Genomic DNA, 17641 nt, shown 5'->3' with positions numbered 1-17641 from the left:
GTCAAACAACTACCGTAAACTGTAAACCAAATGAATCTAACTGATTGTTCGGTAATTTTTTGTTTCTTTGTTTTCCTTTGGTTAAAATTCTGGATTTTCGGATTTGAAAAAACAACATAAATTTACAAAAACGAATGAAGAAAATTCGAGCCAGTTGTGGCAATGGTTATATTCCACGGAAAAAAGGGTCAAATGTTCCGGCTGACAAGAATTATGAGCGCCTTCCAAAACATTGCACAATCCGTCGAGTCCACCTGAAATTACCCTCGAACGATTTATGTAGGCAGCAAGTGGACAAGTGATACAAATTTTTTTCCGCCTATAAGTAAACAAAAAGCTGTTAGTGGTTCAAATGTTTTAAAAATTTCAGCACCTGTATCTCAATCCATTCGATGAACTCTTCAAAATTTTTTCTTTGGTTAATAAAAAAACACTGAAAATTTTAATAACTGTTTCACACTTAGTTTCACGACAATCAGTTTTCACAGAGGTTAAAGAGAATTTTACCACCATAGGGACTCGGCGACTATACAGATTTACCGTATGAATTGTATACCTGTATTGTATATTATATTGGCACTCTAGTCTCACTCAGTGAGGGTCATGAGTACCAACATAACGCTCCCAAAAGATAAAAACCTTTCTTAATCCACCTAGTGGTGTGATAATGCCTTTCTCTCCCTTCAACTTTTTTTCTTCCTTTGTTTTAGAAACATGAAATTTCTGAAATCGAAAAAAAAATTTATGCCAAAAGGCTTAGAATTGCATGAAACGTCGAGATTTAGTGTCAATTCGAAAAAAAAATTTTGTTTTAAATCGACTTTTTGGGACTTTGGGAAGTCCCAGAAAGTTGATTTTTCAAAAAAAAAAAATTTTTTTGGAGATGACACAAAATCTCGACGTTTCATGCAGTTTTAAGAGTTTCGGCATCAACAAAAATTTTCGATTTTGGAAATTTCATGTGCTCCCCCCTCGAAAGATCGAAAATTTTCAAACCTTAACCGCCGGGCAGTACCCCTTACGCATGTCCGATTTAGCTCAAATTTTAAATGAGGACATTTTTCGATGTGCTTAAACTTTTGAGCACTAGCGCTTTAAGAAATTAAAGGTGATCCCAAAATATTGGCGGTAAAAATCAACGTGTTTTGTCGGTTACGTCACTTATACCATCATATCTCTGGAACCAAAAGTTACAGCCATTTGATCTTTGAACTTGATCAATGGCCCGATAGTAGGTAGCTGTCAAACGAGCCCAAGTTTGTTAAGATCGGTTCAGCCATCTCTAAGAAAATTGAGCGCGTTCAAATATCTTCGAAAAGTGCACACACATACACACACACAGACATTTTCCGATCTTGTCGAACTGAGTCGAATGGTATATAACACTATGGGTCTCCGAGACTCCAAAAAAAAAAGTAAAAAAAAAAGTCGGGTTTTCCAGCAATTCTAATACCTTTCTATAGAAAAAGGCAAAACTCAAACATACGCAGCCCGTGAAAATTCAAATACTTTTTGAACAAACCTTGTATTTTCAATCAGATTTGTATCTGAAGTTTATGAGTGCTAGTCCATAATCGTGACGTTATTTTCATTATTCGCCTGTCAACTCCGGTGTTTGGGCTCATTATGCTTTTTAAGCAACCATTTCTTCTGGTTCAAGAATCTGATGTGATGTGTTCAAGAATCTTTAAAAATTCTTAAATTTTGAACATTTTATCGATGTTCAGATTCTGGTTCAACACCTCTAAACAGTCAATACCATGGTGGGAGAAGATAACACCCCCCTTTCACCCGAGCCAGGCCCTTACCCAGGATTTTGTTTCGGGAGGATTAGTGATTAATCAACTAAAAAAAATTTCTGTATTCGCATAGTAAATATTCGTTATTCTATCTGTTAAAATGGAATAAATTGACTTTAACTTTCTCGTATCATACAGTCACATAGCACGGATTGTTTTTTAAGGATAGATTTCGATAAAATTTCAGCTAAATTCTAATTCTGAATATTTTACAGATATCTATTTGTAGACGACTTCAATCCACAAGGCTTGCGATGATGCGATATATTCTTAGAATTCACTGCAAAGATCTCTCATGAATAGCATGAAAATGAGTGGTCCAAGAGCCACCTTTGTGAGTCATATTAGTTGATACTTTATACAAACTTACTTCGATGGTTCCCAATTTCAGGTTTCGGATGTAGCGGTCGAAAACTCCAAAATGAAACTCATATCAATTTCTTGATAGTTTGAAACAAATACACTGAAGTCTTTTTTTATGCGAATTTACGTACCGCATAAAAAAAAACGCATAAAAAAAAACCGCATAACTCTGAAAATTCGCATAAAAAAAACCGCATAACTCTGAAAATTCGCATAAAAAAAAACCGCATAACTCTGAAACTTCGCATAAAAAAAGACCGCAGAAGGGCAAACCGCATAACTCTGAAAATTCGCATAAAAAAAAACCGCATAACTCTGAAACTTCGCATAAAAAAAAAACCGCATAACTCTGAAAATTCGCATAAAAAAAGTCGCGTAAAAAAAAAACCGCATAAAAAAAGACCGCATAAAAAAAGACCTCAGTGTAAGCGCAAGGAGATCGTGATAGTTCGAGGAAACCAAGTTGGCTGAATAATGTGGATGAGGAAGTAATTGGAACCCAAAATGGTTGATGGTAGCGTTGCTCTTATGTACAGGCACATTGTGTTCAATCGCATGTATCCAATAATGCACGCTAATATTCACTGTCGATGATTTATTTTGCTTGTTCAAGGCAGTTCATGAAAAGTATACCATAACAATCCCAGATAATCAACGTCATGTCGACGGCGTGTAATAGTGGATCCTGGTTTCGTCAACAGTTATCAACGTACACAAAAAGTCTAACAGAATCTGCATCAGCATAGCCTAACATGTTTCCAAAGTACACTCGCGTTTTTTTTTTATGCAAAAAAACGTGAAAAAAAGGCGAAGTAGGTTCGTGAAAAAAGTTTATTTCTGTTCATTTATGGGTCTTTTAACAGTTCAAGTGTATGTATGGATAGTTCAAAATATTACTAAACCTGCAGTACATTACATAACACGTTTTTGCAGAAAATATTTGATGCAGGAATTCTATCTTTACCAGATTAATGAAGCATCGAATCATTGATTGTGACATGTGAAAAATTTGATCGTCCCACGACAGAAAGGTCAAACGGCTGTTGAAAGCAATTAACAGTTTGAAAATGGATAAAAATCGAAATAAAATTAGTTTAAAAAATTACCTTGAAAATTAGTTTGAAAGAAATCTCTTTTCAAGAATGATAACAAACAAAAATGTATGATTTTAACCAACAAAAGCGTATGTTGAAATACTACTTATTTTAGGTTTGAATCTTATCGTTTATTTCGACTGCCAAGTTTATAAACTCAAAGAACTAATAATACTATCTTTGTCTAAAGCTAGTTCAGTTGAAACATATTTTGAAAGTAAAATTTACCAAAAAATTTAATTGTTTGTCAAGAAATTGACAGGAACGTGCAAGTAAAATATTTGTTATTTTCTTGAAACAAACTAATGCAGTGAGCAACATCAAATATCTCATTTTGTAGCTTCAAGCAACAATATTTGCCATTTCAAATCAGATTTTCCTTTGTCACTATTTCAACAAAATGAATCGTTGCGTGAAACCCAAATTTAATTATTTTTACAATATTTTTCTCTGCGTGAATTATCACTATCGGTCAATGGCAAATTGAAGCACCGGTTCAGCAATGGTCCGCAAAATCAACGGTTCCGCATATAAGTATACCGCGCTACCGGCGACCACGTGCTCGGAAAAGTAGCAGCATATCACGTCAGTTAATCCCTCTTAGACGCTAGTAAGGCAGCCCTCGAGAGAGTCAAAGTGAGTCTGAAATCTGCATGGTAAACAGTAAGCAAACCTTAACTTACAAGTAGAAGATCGAAATGACAATTTTAGTCTTTTCCAAGCTTACAGAGAAGTTCAGCATTCTAAAAAGCATCGCTGAAAACATTATTGATCTGAATCGGCGTTACAGATCATAACACTGTCTTTTCATGTTCGAGTTCCAACCAGGAAAAGTTTTCATTGTCAATAACGTCGTTATACTTGCCAAGAATTTCTCCTGAACCAAGGCCATGTAGTGTTCTAGTTCTAGATGCATAATTTATGTCAGTTTTAAAATTTAAATCTGGGTTTAATAACAAAAAAACCGGCAGCCCCAGTAATGTTTTACTCGTGTTTCAAATATAGAAAAAAACAGAACGGCAGCATATTCCAATTTTTAAATGTGACAGAACTGTTCGAATAAATAAAACTAGAACGGATGATTGGTGATATGTTTGTTCTACCTTCAGCTTTATTATAGATCTCCAATATGAAATTTCTAGCTACTGAATTTGCTCTAAGTTACTATAAGAATCGGATGCGAATCCATTTGAAACAGAAATTTGTTTGTATAGTATAGTTTTAATAAAATTCGGATGATCACATTAATCTAACGTGATGCATCGGTTGTAATACAAGTTTACAAGTATAATATTCCTCTGAAAACCCTGTTTGTGTCTGTTGCGAAATGTCATTATAGTTTCCTATCACGAGAAAGCTTATCATATGTCCGGTTTTAGTTTGAGCAACATCTTCGTGTAGAAATATTAGAGGTCATTCATCCGTATTAAAAAAAAAAAAACCTCATTTTCCTTTTCCAAAGCAATGAGGATTAGATGAGTAGCAAATTTCGACGAGGAAAAAAAAAATAAAACACTGTGATGTTATGTACATGGCATAAATTAAAGAACAAAATTGATTCCCCATCCCTTTGCGTAACGCAACAAGAAAAAAAAAATAAACGCACATGCACTGCTTCAATTCACTTTCGCAAATGCAAAATGCAAAGAGTTCTACTTCACCCGTAGGCCTGTCTGAAAACCCGTCTATCGACGGGTGGCACTGAATTGTGTTGGCATGGGGTTTTATGTAAGAACAAATAGGAGCCACCCGTCATCCAGACAGAGACTTCCATCGTTTCGTCACCCCCTTGCACATGTAACTCACACTCCACTGTGGAAGATTCCTCCTGCCCAAGGACCAAACCCGTGCAGAACAGGACAGGACAGGCAGGCAGGGTGGCTGCTGTAAGCTGACTCTTCCACGTGTTACTGTGGTATTGGTGTAACTGACTGTGAGTGCATTTCCGTGTCCCATCGTCAATCGGTTTTTTGGGCCCGTGCAGTCGGATGATGCGCGTGTACTGCATACATTACTGATAACACTCCCAAGTTACGAAGTCTGCCTTCTGCCCAGCAGGAGCTTTGCATTTCAGGGTCAGTCGTAAAGTTCGGCGTTGAAGTGAAGTGTGTGGCTGTGGCTTTCGAACCGGAATATGTGATTTCGTGCGGGAACTGATTCACGGAAGCGATTGCCGTCGGTGAAAAATTGTTTATTCAAAAGTGGGAAAACCTTTGCACTGTTATATTAAAGCTGGCCGAGTGAGGATACCGATATGAAGAAAAATAGCTCAAGTCAACACCCGTCCGGAACTCGGAGCTTGAGTTAGTGAGTGAGTGAGTGAGTGTGCGAGTGAATGAGTGACCGGAAATAGAACACGAGAGAGCGAGAGAGTGGGAGAGTGCCGAGTACCTGCGAGTACCGGAGTGGTGTTACAGGTGAGTGTCCGTTTGTTGGGATAGGTCCGAAGTTCTGACGGCTGCAGCAGACGGTTTGAGTGGTCCGTTGGGTGTCTGCCGCCGGTTGGGTGCGCATGTAAACAGATATTACGGCTGCATCGGGTTGGCTGGATGGCTCGGGAGGTGCAACGATGAGAGGCTGATAAAATATATGTACTTTCCAAAGACAGTCAGCGCACACGACCATTTATGTTGGTTGGGTCGGACCGTCGGGGAGGTAAAATGATGATGGGTAAGTAAAAAAAGGGTGTATTGCATGAATGAGAGCGGTGAAGCAATGATTTTGACTTCGGGATTGCATGACAGGGAAGTGCAGCTTCGTAAACCGCTCGGCTGCAATCGGTGCACTCGATTCGGCTGTAATCGGCTATTGTGGGAGCGCGCCTCGAAGGTATGCAATGGGCGCATCGTATCCTGCTGGTGCTCGTTGTCATCGTGTCGTGCTACTGGCCGACCGAGTGTGATGTTGTGTAAAGTTGGGGTTTTCCTTTTTTTCCTACGGTGGCTCGTCAGCGTTCTGGAAAGGATTGGGCACGGGCCATGTGCATCGGAAAGCGACCAAATCACAGTAGCTGTTGGACTCTCGGCTGCAGGCGCTGGTTGTGTGAGTGAGTAAATAGGGCAGGAGAGCCGCCGTTTGCCACCTGCCCGGTTCTGGTAACTTCTGTAATTGTTGTGTGCGCTTTTCCCGATCGCTTCCGTGTATGTTTATGTGCAGTTCGTTTTCATTTGGGCCCACCGAGCGAGCGAGAGCGCCCGATCGGTTTGCCATCTAAGCTGAGTACAAAACCGAAACGAGGAAGTAGTTGGCTTCAGTTGCTTGTCGTGTTGTTTACATACATTCAGGCGTCGCGAGAGCTCTGCACTGTATGCAACGTTCGATTGCAGGACTCCCGGCGTGTGCCGTTAGTAAAAGTACATTTAAAGTAATGCTGTTTCGTAGTCATTATTTAGTGCAGTGCGAGATTTCAAGCCGTAAGGTCGAACTCTAACTAGCTGCAGTTTTGTCGATAAGGAGATAAGATCAGGCCCATCATAGGGGATGCTAGAAAGATTGTCTCCAATTACACAGTTGTAGCACACCTTGAGTGTTTTCGGAGCACCACTGTGGATTCATTTCCGATCTGCTCGTCGACCGATGCACTGTTCTAGTGGCAGAAGCTTACAGAGTTTAGGGAAATTGGTCAACACACGTTAGCCTAGACGATTCACTTGACGCCGAAGTCAATCATCCAAACGTTGTGTCCTCCGCAGATGCAATCGATGACTGTGTAACTGACGATGATTTTTACTGTCGCAATCAGTGAGTGAGGGTTGCGATTTACAAAACCGGGCACCGATTGAGATTGTTGCTGTAAGCGTAGTAAGCGCCGGTTTGTGTTGGTTTGTGTTTCACATTTCTGTGTGGTTGTCGCGTTCGAAAATTACATAATTGGTCTCGTTGTAATTCTGTCATTCTGTCGCAATTAGGTGGACTCACTGAAAAAACTATCAAAACAAAACAGAAAAATCAAAGCAAACATTGTTCCACTGTACATAGTTAAGCTTTCAACCAGTGACTTCATATGAAGAAGTTTTCTAGTTTCGAGCGACGCCGGCGAGATAGGCAACCGAAATACATCTGTCAAAGTCGAAACAACACAAATTTTAAGCCAAGTGCAGCCAAGTGATCAGTGAGGTAGTTAAAGAAAAGAAGAAAAATCAGTGTTAGTGTTAGTGTTAGATTAGGTGTGAAAAATTGAAGTAAAAATAAAGTCCCGCAAGAGCCGCCGCAAGGGCATCCCATCGAAACAAGTGACCGAGAAAACCCTCGACGGCACGATTGGTAAAACCATACCAGAAACAGCGGTTGGTGCAGGCCTCGAGTATCAGGTAAGTGTCTCGGTTCGGAATACCGTTATAAAACCCTTGAAAATGAAAATCGAAACTTCAAAGCTGGCATCCTGAAGCCACAGTGGTGTCCGTTGACTGGTGCACGGTGCAATCTGAAACCTGTGCACGAAAGTAACGATACAACCGTAGTTGCATACTCAACTCTTTCTCATCAAAACGGGACACCAATCAGTAAGTCCGTGAACAGCAAACAAGTAATTTTCAGTTCTTCCTCTCATGACGCAAACTACGTCACAAGTCAATCCACTTGTAAACATTCAACCGGCTCTCAAACCAACATCCATTCCGGGTTTTGGGGTGGAAGTGGTGTAGTCAGTAATCAGAATCCCAGAGGGGGTTTGGGTGAGAGAATGCCACCATAGTACATGTAATGAAATGTCGGAACGGGGAAGCGGGCTGTCTCCAGCCACGACGAACGGCAATCGTCGGTATCGAGAGATGCACTATTTTTCGGCTTGCAGCCCGACGTTGGTAACGACGATGACGACGACGACGACGACGATGACGAAAACGACGACGACGACGACGAAAACGACGGAACAGATTCGTTGCAATTCGGAAAATTCGGTCGCTAGTTGTAATCCATACTTTGTAATGGGAGGGTGTGTCCTTTGGTCCTTCCGTATTTTTAGCTATTAGCTGCATTGTTAGTTTATGAATTTTTCGGCTTTGTAGTAAACAAGCTCATGATTATTGATATGTGGCTTTCGTAAGTTTGAGCTTACTTCGGACTTGTGATATTCGAACATTTTCCAATTCACAGGTAGAGTTTTTTACTCGTTAAAAATGTATGATTAGTAAGGCATCTACCCAGAGATGATTTGGATTCTACGGAAAGGAATATTCGAAATATATATTAAATGTTGGAATCTCAAATTTAAATCTGATCATGATATTTCTATTTCATTAAGTTTTTAATGGGATTTAAGAAGCAGACATACTGATGTTACTTCGATTAGGGTAGTTACGAAAAATTTCAAAATCAAACGCGCGAACTTTAACATTCACTCAAATATAATTTAAAAACCTGCATAGGTTTGTCATATAAACTTAATAAATAAGTCCGCATACCACACGCCATTTTGAGAAACCCCATGAAAACGATTTCATTTTAATTCTCCATCTTTTTCGATGTCCTTTGTTAATTTATACTCTCTGATGTATGGAAAATTTTGAAAGAAGTTAAACAGATTTCAGTGGAGAAAAATTATTTTTGCTTCAACATCTTCTTGCTCGGCAAGCTTTTCCTTCTCGGTAAGATTTACTCTTTTTATCTTCAGTTTCAACTATTTATCGCCTCCTGATTAGTTTTTGTTTTTGAAGACAGCGCCTTTTCCTGTTTTCGAAATTTACTATGAAAGTCTTTCTTTTCCTTCTCATCTTTTATTCTCTCATTTGGAGCAGGGAAAAACCCACTGAAGTTAGTTTCTGCCAAAGTTGCTCTCCAACAGGCATAAAACCTCCTCAGCTTTTGCATCAACAGATTACAACCATCCAAATGATACATTTCCTTAAATATAATGCTTCTATAGTAGCTAAATATAATGAGACTAGCAATGCTCGTTGTATACATAATTAGTTTTGACATAGGGAATCTGAAGAAAAAAAAATAGGAATCGAAGATTACGACTCGGCAGGTTTGAAGGCTATCTCCATGAAAGGCGTCGGAGAACGAATCGGACGAAATTGCGTTGAATTGCTTCAATGCGTTGGATATTTTTCTAGTTAATAAGTTGACCAGATAACAGCAGCATATTCGAGAGTTGAGCGAACCAAAGCGCAATACAGAGCATACAAGCAATGTACGTCAGAGAATTTTTTAGTAAGGCGAAAAATAAATCCTAGCAGCTCCTAGAGGCTTTGGAGATAGTGAACTCTATGTGCTCTTTGAAATTTAACTTGTAATCCAGAAGAACAGCCAGGTCCTTAACAGACTATTTGCGACTAAACGAGATGACACATCATTTTGTGGCGTTTAAAACCATTTTGTTGATGTTACACTAATTAGTTAAATTATTCAACTGCTCTTGTAGGAACTCTGAGTCAGCTGCAGATTGGATTATATGAAATATTTTAAAGTCACCGGCGAACGATAGTTTTATACACTTGATTGAAAAATTTGGATCGTTGAGAAACAATAAAATTATAAACGGTCCAAGGTGACTTCCTTGAGGAACTCCAGAGGTAACAGCAAATGGTGAGGTTGTAGTCTCCTATTTTCACTATCATTTCATGACCAGTTAGATATGATTGATGCTAATTCAAAAATTCCGTTAAATCCCAGTCTTCTTAATTGGGAGATCATTATGTGATGATTGATTTTGTCGAATGCAGCAGCGAAATCGGTCTATATAGAATCTATTTGTAGTCGTGCTTGTAAAGAAGGTAGTGTAGGTTACTAAATTTGTGGAAGTAGAACGCTTTGGCTTGAACCCATGCTGAGTCTCAAATAGGTGGTCAGAGTAACTATGTGTTATAAAATCCAGAACTATAATTTGTGACCATATTATTGAAGAATTGCATTCCATTCATTACGTTATTCTTTGCATTATTGAATGTGTTTTCACTGAGACGATATCTTGCATCAGACATCAATATTTTTGAGTGCGAAAATTTTCCTCCTGATTCCCGCATAAGAATTGGGAAACGCAATCACATATATCGAAAAGTTTTTGTAATTCCTGGTAACAGTTCTGCTGAAATGTCAATTTGTACCAGTCGACATCGGAGAGCATAACATCGAAATTTTGTCCACTGAAGAAAACATTTGCTACCTTACGCTTTCTCGTAAATTTTAATTTTACCAAGGGGGTCTAAACGATGAAAAAAATCATCAGTTTTGCGAATTTTTTTTCAGAATTATCATTCAACAAAATAAATTCAATTGTTTTGCATGATAAAAAGCATCATTCGCACAACATTTTGTAATTTTTTCGTAGAAAAATTTTGAGAAATAAATCGGTGAAGTATTTTTGAGGACACTTCTTAAAAATCATATTTTGCGGTGTCCACTGTATCTCAGCGCAGACTAATCAGAAGTGAACAAATCAAAGCAGCATAATTAGAGGAGAAGTTTTTCTAGACCCCAACGTTTCTGTTTCATTTATTTTTAATTTTTTGAATTTTTGGTGGTTGTTCAAAGTGAAAACTACGATTTTTCACGAAAAAATTCGCCATTTTGTAGCTGTAAAAGCTTCCCAAAGTAACAAATAACGAAAAGGAATACGTTGGGGTCTGGTTTTTTATATGTAGAAAGTGTGTGCAAAATTTGAAAAAAATGGTTCAGTAGTTTTTGAATGATGATGGACACGGACTTTCAAACCCTGCTTTCAAGATAAATGCGTTTAAAGTTTTTTGTCTATAAAATCAATGGAAACAATTTATTACTCAAGGGAGCCCGTAGGGTCCAACATTTTCAAAAAATCATATATTTTCCTTTATAATTTGTTATAATCAAACATTTCAAGAATGTTTTGTAAAGTTTTTAAGTCAATCGAAGCAGAAATCTTGGGCCTGAGTGATGAGCTCATACTTCTCTACAGTATGAGATAAGCAAAAGTAAAGGCCAATAACTTCCAGAGTTTTTTTTCCGATAGACTTGAAAATTTCACAGAATATTCTTGAAATGCTTTTCTTTGAGAAAATATAATAAAAATAATAAATGATTTTTCAAAAGTGTTAGACCCTACCCGCCCCTTAAACGTAACGCACTTGAAGTTGGTGGGTATAACTTCAGGCGTGTTTCTGCTACGATGGTAATTTTAACAAAATAAATTCAGGCGTTATGTGTAATTTTTGCAACGATGTTAATTTTTGCTACATTATTTCAGTGAAAAGCATGACGAACTTTTTTTAATCAGAGTCATTAACAATTAAAATATTATGTTTTTGAAAAACGACGACGCCTAAAATAACGTGTTCACTTGCTTCAGTTTTGATTTTGTGTTTCAGAATTTAAACACTTAAATGAACCGCATTAAATAACACGTGTGAATCAAACCTCTTAAAAAGAAACTCTATGTCGAGTTCTTGCAAAAAAATCGTATTTTTTATAATATTTAGGTAAATCAATATCAAGCTTGTGTTGTTATATCTATGAAACAAATTAATCAAAGTGGTTGAACAAAAAAATCTTCCTAATTTTCGTAAGATGGTGTTCCAAATTCACAATCGAATTTATTTTGTCTTGAATACGACTTACTTTACTATGAAGCGCCTTTTCAAAATGTACCCTCTGAGAGAGTGATAAGTTTTTGATCGTGAATATCTCTTGTTGTATCTAACGAATCAACATAATTTTTGCCACATGCCTTTGGAAATATGATCACAATTTTATGATAAAATTTTCCGTTGTGTGACATAATCTCAAATAATTCAAAATTAAACTTTTCTGAAATGTTTGGTATGAATCAGTATCAAAGAGGATAATTCATTAGGCGCGTTTGCCTTTCTCTTATTTTTAAAGCTCATAGCTCAGTGATCTGTGAAAGGATTCATATAACCTAACTACCAATAGAATCGAATTTTTTCAACCTAAATGTGTACAGCAACAGCATTAAAGTATTTCAATAGTACACTATTGAAAAACCTGTCTCATTTGACCCATGTCAACACCAGCCAATCAGAACGCGTTCTGAGGAAGAGAACAAAATATCTGCTGCTGTACAACAAATCGTTCGAGGAAATGTTCCGAACAGTGTTTAATATCGTAGTGAGTTCCACAATTTGGTCTTTCTGAAAGGCAGGAATAAATCCTGTATAGCATCCTGATAGTTTCTTTCAATGAAATGCAAATCCGAAATGAAATAATCGACATTAAAATTCTGTATGCGACTATTTTTATCGCCGTTAGGACCGCCCATTAGTGAAAAAACCAAATCACGTAAAAAGATACCGAAATCACATAAAAAGAAACCTCTTAAGAAATTGGATCAGTTTGGATTCTATCGCCACTGCGAGCAGATATATTTTGTGTCATTTGAAAAGTTAGTTTCGCTTCCGACAAGAACGATTACGTCACAGCTGCCAGTCATTTGCATTGGCGAAAAAGCAACGGTGGAGAGCATTACACAAAATCAGCCGTTCTAATGGCTCTAAAAGTTTTCTACAGAACTATTAGGATTTATTGTTCGCAAATCGAAGGAAAATATCCTTAGTTTAGTGCAAACCTAGAACAGTTTGATTAGATTTGTGCACTTTCCGCTGTGTGAAATTCGAGATCAAGTGAAGCCTTCTTTGTTATTGCGAAAAATGTTCCAGAGTTTAATGTAGTAGAGAATTACGCAATTTGATCCCTCTGAATGCTAGAAACGAATCCCTACAGCATATTGATAGTTTCTTTCAATAAATTAGGCCTATTGTATCATTGATCAACCCAGCGAATTAATGTTTTCTTCATTGGAAGTTTATAATCGGTTGTAAACGCTACACCTACACCAACCATATCAGTGTCGCACTCATGGACAACAGTTCAGCCTGGAATTAGATGACGGAAGTCAGTGGCATCAATCGGAATTCGAATTCAACTCATCACTCTCTATCACAAACGCGTTCATAAAAGGTTTTTTTTCAGAGCTATCATTATTTTATTATAAAGAACTATACTGGTTATTTCATAATATTCGTGTTTCAGAATGTTAAATGTAACTAATCTGTACTTCAGTTTAGATGCATCGTTTCAAATTCTAGTAGTGAAAAAGGGGAATGTTTGCATAATTCATACAATTGATCAACTAATTGATATTCGGAAGTGTTAAGGAACATGTCAGTTGTTTTCGTATTCACGACATCCAGTCATGTCTCTGACATTACTCACCCGCCTTTTTTGGTTTACGCTAGCTCTAGGAATATTATTCTACCAACTACGGACACATCAAATATGTAAGAATACATTCAAACAAAATGTAACATTGATGTTTGTCAAATGAAAAGCGTAGCCGTGCTTAATCGCTTATGATGTCAATTTTCGGTTTATTATCTTTATGTTGTCAATTATCAGCCGGTTGGTAAAACAACACGATTATTAAATCAATATGCTTCAGGATCAAGTAAACATGTTCAGTAGGTCTTGCTTTTCAATGTCTGCTTTTTGCCTTACCATTATCTATTAAGCAATCTATCACATTCTTCGAGGCAGAGGGTTAAAAGTGATATCCTGGTAGAAAATTGGAGTTAAGAGCTTTGAAAGAAATGCATTCTTCAAGTAACGTATTTTCGAACCATGAGTAATTTTCATGGGAGAAGAGTTATTGCTCATGGTTTCATAAGAAGTTAAAATGATTGGTTTCATGATTTTCTAATCATTACAGCAGTAACGGATTTCTTTCCGTGCAGTAAATCATTTTCTAGCTACTATCAGAACTTTACCGTTGCGTTCTATAAATTCTTCAATTTGTAGTAGTTGGTTTTCTGATTCTACCCTGTGAGTTACGAACTGACCTGTTTTGAATAACGTGCCTTTATAAGTGCAAGACGAAGCAAAGTTTACCATTTCATTCCCTTCAAACACATATATTCTATCAAGATTTTGTAGATATGGTCTAGTGTTAAATTTGTAGGTCTTGAAATTTGATTCTAAACAGCAAAATTCAAAAAATGACTCGTGATATAAATCATGACTTCAAACATAGTGTGTATCCTATACTAACCCGGGAAGTAATTATGTGAGATTATTCTTTGATCCCTTGAAGTTTTGACTCATTTCGCAAACACATCATATCAGCAATAGGTCCAATGACTTTTGGGTAGTGCACTAAAAAAATGATGTTTCGGTTTCAAGTGATCATTTAAGAGCTGAAGATACAGGCAATGATGGAATTCTATTAATTCCTTTAATTCTTCTATATCGTTGCTAGGAAATGTCCTAGAAAGTATTTTATCTGTCATTTTGATTAGGGTTTTGCAATATTCCAAAACTTCATTATCATACGGTTGAAATGTGTAATGTGTGATAGTTTTTGACTTTGTATTTTTATTGTTTATAGTTTCTCTCAAGTCTGCTATACGTGATAATGTAGGATTTTTTGACGATTGTGCCACGGAATGCTTGCGCAAATGAGGCTCTTGTGCATCATTGATTTCCTACTCATCCGCGTATATGCAAAGAGGGATAAGATAACTTTTGTCTTGTCTACTGGAATATTTTTCTTTGGTTTTTTTTCCATACCCTATCATTTATGTAATGACATATTTTCGATGATTGTTCTAAAGCTTTTATAAGTTCTGGATAGTTAACTCTTGGATTCGAAAAACTTTTTGATTTGAAAATGGATGGCTTACGGCTTTCTTTTTCTGGATCAGCTAGGTCTCTGTAGTTATCGTTGCATAACTCAATTACTTTGGGAGGTTCGTAAATACCTCGATCATTCAAGACCTCGATACAAAAGATTTATAATCACTGATTATTGACTAAAATGATGACTTCATTCAATTCAAGCAAGTTTCCAAATGAAACTCTGTTTCAGGTTTGTTAGATTTTATATACAAGGTTTCGATTTATAGTTAACAGTGAATTCTAGAAATAATGCTTGAAAATCATCAACATTTAATCTAAAACTATTGATATTATTTTTGCTACCATCTACTAACTCGACATCCTTAGAGGAACGGTATTCTATTGGATTCTTTAAGTTGGATCTACATTTGACATACATCGATCAATTTTTTAACTGAAACGTAGTTGATGGTTTATCAGTATTTTAAATAAATTTTAGCACTAAATCCCAGATCAGTTTGGATACCTTTGAAGTAGGCAACCCAAGCCCCAAAGAAATTTTCACGAAAACGTCAAATCCTCTCACTACGTTCGGTAGCACATAATGGTTGTTTTCAAATACTATAACGCATTCTCCTACAGCAAATAGATTTTCTCTTTCCTCTTAGGGCTGCGAGTAAACGAGTGTCTGAAATGTGTGTAAAAAATCATAAAATTGAAATAAAATATACAATATATCAGATTATTTTAAAAGTAATCGTTTATAAATATTCATACTCACCAGAAGAATGTGCAGTGTTAGTTATTATAGGCAATAATTCTTTAACTGACAGGTCTTTTCCATTTTTGGTGACGTACTTACCGATTGGGCCCTACAACAGGGCCCACTTTTTTCCTGGTTTTCTGACGGATTGTACAATTAAAACTCATAACTCATCTTCAATTTGTGGGTATTTATTCAAATTTATTGTTCGAGCGATTCGTTTCTTCGGGATATAATATGTATCCTAGTCAAACGTAAAAAAAATCTATAATAGCTAAAAAAATGATACTACCACTATGACTACTTTTTGCTCGTTTTTAAGTAATTTCACGATAGCCGACGCGTACCCCGAAAGCTGTTCGTTTGTTATCTTTTGCTTTCGGGAAAGATGGTATTTTGCAACAACGTCTGTAACAAATTTTTGGCCTTCTGGAGACAACTCTAAATCATCTGCTGCTCGGAGTAATATTACGTTTGATGGATCCTGTGCCATACAAGAAAAATTGTTAATCTTACATTTCTTTGGCGCCATTCCGATATCCACGTCCATATTCCAACTGGCTGTTTTTTTCACGCAAGGGTTGCTTATGAGGTTCATTAGCGCATTGTATGAAATTCATATCAAAATCGCAAGCATTTCGTAAACCAGTGTATGTTAATTACAAACAATAAAATTCACACAACACTTTTTATTATGTTCACTATGGCTGCATATGAAATTTGAATCATAGTTTTGAACATATTTATATTTCCTTTGAAAAATAAAAGAGATGAAAGAATATCGTTCTAAGTTCTATTTCTAAGTTACATGCATTTCACAAACCAGTTTTTCGTAATCATACGTGCCACAGGCAGTAAATTCTACATTAGGTCTCATTATAGTTGTTGCTAAAACGTCGGATGAAATTCAAAGGAGAAAGGAGCGCAAATTGACGTTATTTATACTGATCTTAAAGCTGCTTTCGATACGATTGACCATGGGATTTTATTAGCAAAATTATCAAAATTAGGAGTTGTTGGGCGTATTACAAATTTGTTGAGATCTTATTTAACTGGTAGAATACTACGTGTTAAACTTGGTTCAACAAAATCATCAAGTTTCACTAATTCGTCCGGAGTACCCCAGGGTAGCAATCTTGGCCCGTTATTGTTCATTTTATTTTTCAACGACATTTTGCAAGTTCTGATGCCCGGATGTAAATTGGCGTATGCGGATGATCTGAAGATCTACTTTATTGTTCGATGCAATGATGATTGCGTTCGCCTTCAAGCAATATTGGATCAGTTTGTCGACTGGTGTCATCGAAACAAGCTGACAGTGAGTGTTTCCAAATGCGTAGTCATGTCTTATTACCGCATCAAACAGCCTTTAACATTCGACTATGCTGTTGATGGTGTCGTCCTGCAAAGAACTCATCAATTTAGTGATCTAGGTGTGCTGCTTGATGAAAAGCTCATGTTCAATTTGCATCGATCTGCCGTAATCGCAAAAGCTAACCGACAATTAGGGTTTATTACGAAGATATCGAAAAACGGATCCTTATTGTTTGAAAGCACTCTACTGCTCACTCGTTCGGCCCATACTGGAGAATGCTTCAACCGTTTGGCATCCTAATCAATTGACTTGGAGCTTGAGGACAGAAAATGTACAGCGTAAATTCATCAGATATGCACTGCGGAACCTACCATGGCGCGACCCGATAAATCTCCCACCTTATGTTGATCGTTGCAAGCTGCTAAATTTGGAAACTCTTCAACGACGTCGTTGCATCCAACAGGCTGGATTTGTTGCAAAACTCTTGAATGGCGAAGTTGACAGCTCTGAACTATTGTCATCATTGAGCATCCGAGTACCATCCAGATCTCTGCGTCATGGCTCATTTCTTGTATCTCGCTTCCATCGCACTAACTTTGGATATCATGAGCCGTTTACATCACTGGTTCGTACTTTTACATCTGTTGAGGAACTATTCGAATTCGGAGAACCGTCTTGCCGATTTATCACACGGATTAAAAATAGTGTAACCATATAATATAAGATTATATTTCATGTAGACTTTAGTCAGATGGAATTAATA

General features: G+C 37.1%; 1 protein-coding gene across 17 annotated transcripts in view; it reads left to right on the top strand.

Annotated features, from left to right (window-relative positions):
• Positions 1 to 5245: 5245 nt before the first annotated feature.
• The window catches only part of LOC131425391 (sex determination protein fruitless), a 761905-nt gene continuing 749509 nt past the window's right edge, over positions 5246 to 17641 (top strand). For 3 of the 17 annotated variants that reach the window (XM_058587258.1, XM_058587250.1, XM_058587249.1), the window contains exons 1-2: positions 5252 to 5673; positions 7165 to 7566. The gene's annotated coding sequence lies outside the window, so the exon portion shown is untranslated. Of the gene's footprint in view, positions 5674 to 5697; positions 5927 to 6023; positions 7567 to 17641 lie in introns of those variants that run through there. The other 14 variants (XM_058587259.1, XM_058587257.1, XM_058587233.1 and 11 more) reach the window with 12 other exon arrangements.

This window comes from Malaya genurostris, chromosome 1 (genome assembly GCF_030247185.1).
Source record: "Malaya genurostris strain Urasoe2022 chromosome 1, Malgen_1.1, whole genome shotgun sequence".
Classification (NCBI taxonomy): domain Eukaryota; kingdom Metazoa; phylum Arthropoda; class Insecta; order Diptera; family Culicidae; genus Malaya; species Malaya genurostris.
The sequence above is the reverse complement of the archived record's forward strand: the minus strand, read 5'-3'. Positions and strand labels throughout refer to the sequence as shown.